The sequence below is a fragment of the Octopus bimaculoides genome, chromosome 28 (genome assembly GCF_001194135.2).
Source record: "Octopus bimaculoides isolate UCB-OBI-ISO-001 chromosome 28, ASM119413v2, whole genome shotgun sequence".
Taxonomy (NCBI): Eukaryota; Metazoa; Mollusca; class Cephalopoda; order Octopoda; family Octopodidae; genus Octopus; species Octopus bimaculoides.
The window spans coordinates 17,994,399-17,996,780 of NC_069008.1; positions in this window are offsets into that span (position 1 = coordinate 17,994,399).

The following is a 2,382-nucleotide window of genomic DNA, read 5'->3' on the forward strand; positions in this document are numbered from 1 at the left end:
ACATACATACATCCATACACAATATATAGATAGATAGATATAGATGTGTGTGTGTTTGTGTCTGTATATAAGTTTGTAAATATGCGTATAAATGAAGTTTTTGATATTCAGCACTCACCAATTACAATCAACATTTTATATATTTTTTTTTCTTTCTTAAAATATATTTTTGTTATATATATATTGTTGGATTTTTCTCCCTGTCATCATATAACCACATCAAAGTAGTATGGTAATAATAATAATAATAATAATAATAATAATAATAATAATAATAATAATAATAATAATAATAATAATAATAATAATAATCCTTTCTACTACAGGCACAAGGCCTGAAATTTTGTTGGAGGGTACAAATCTATAACAGATCCCAGTGCATAACTGGTACTTATTTGAATTTGAACTCAGAACGTAGCGATGGATGAGATGTTGCTAAGTATTTTGACCCGTTGCTAACGATTCTGCCTGCTTGCTGCCTTATAATAATGATAATAATAATAATAATAATGTAGTAAATTTCTAACCCTGTATGAGCTCTGATTGAGCAGGCCTATGACCAAATTCATTCCAGCCATGCCCATCCCATCTTTTCAGATATAGTTCATCTCAGAGTACAATATGCATTATATCCTTCTTTTGACATTAAAGTCATTGTGTGCTTTGAGTGAAATTTGGCTGCTATTTCTAGGCAGATCACAGCAGCGACCACATAGAGACTTACAGTAGGGCGCAGGTACTAGCGATTCCTTTCACAACACATTTATTACTGGTACTTATGCCTGGTGCTTGGCCCAGGAGGGGAGATGAAGCAGGGTTTTCTCCCAGTAATATTTGAACTGGGAATTATAAAGGAAAAAAATTTGGTGAAAAAGATTAATAGAAGCCATGGTGATGGACCATAGTTACCTTGGTAACAACCGTGGTAATGGTGGTAGTGGTGGTGTATGGTGGTAGTGCTGGTGTATGGTGGTAGTAGTAGTGATGGAAGTGGGTTTTTTTGTAGTAGTAGCAGTAGTAGTACAAATATCAGCAGCAGCAGCAGCAGTAGTAGTAGTAGTAGTAGTAGTAGTAGGGAAAATAGCAGGAGGAGGAGGAAGAGGGGGAGTGAGGATGGAGTAGTAGTGGTAATGGTGGTAGTAGTAGTAGCAGCAGTAGCAGCAGTAGATGACGGTGGCGGTTGAAGTAGTGGTGGTGGTTGAAGTAGTAGTAGCAGCAGTAGTAGCAGACTTACAACAGAAAGAAAGATAAGTAAAACAAAAAAAAAAAAAATAATAAAAAAAACAATAACGACATTTGTTAATTCACAGAGACAGATGAAGTGGTGGGGTCGGGGGTAGACAAGTAGAGGTGTGGGAGTCACCTTCTCCCCCTTATCAGCATCACTACCACCATCACCCCAACACATACATATATGATCACCCACTATCCACTGGCTGCTATTTCTAGCAGATGTTTGACCTGAAAGAAATAGCAGTCAAATTACGCTAAAGCTAGAACACGTAGGTCGATGAAGTCCAAGGTGTACTGCTACCACCAACGCCCGTCCACCAGCACCAGCACCACCACCACCACCACCCCAAATAAGACAGGATGGTCAGAGCTGGAGCGCCTTGTATTGTAGGTCTGCTCTTACCAATGTGCGATTGAAGTTGAAATTAAAACCTGGACAACAACAAGATGTAACAACCTGACCATCCACCCCTGCCAACCACTATCCATTCCCCACATCCTCACACATTCGCCGCATCCAACAAAAAGTTTACTCACAGCTCACTGCCCACCACACACACACACACACACATCATTGAATGTCCACTGGACACTTACTGCTGCAAAATGGACACCACAACACACACACACACACACACTTTACATTTCATCAAAGTTGGGTCCACAAGGGCCTGTGGTTGCCCTCCAAGATGGTCCCTGATGGTCCAGAGTGTCACTACACGTAAACCACATTACACACACACACACACTTTATTTCTTCATAATCAAGTCATATATTTTAGGCATTCATAAATCTTGTGGTGGTCCATAACGACCCATATTTGTGCAAGGTTGTCCACAATGGACCGGTGTCACAATACACCAAAACCTTATATCAACACACACTTCACATTTCATTATACTCAGGTCAATCACTTTAGGCATTCATGGACCTTGTGGTTGCCCATAAGGGCCCACACTCATCCAAGGTGGTCCACTGGACCAGATTGGCAGACTACAACAAAACCACACATACATATCACCACACCACACCACACCACACACAAACTTCATATTATACTTTATCATATACAAGTCAACTATTTTAGACATCTGTAAACCTTGTGGTGGTCCATAATGGTCCACAGTTGTGCAAGGTGGTCCACAGTG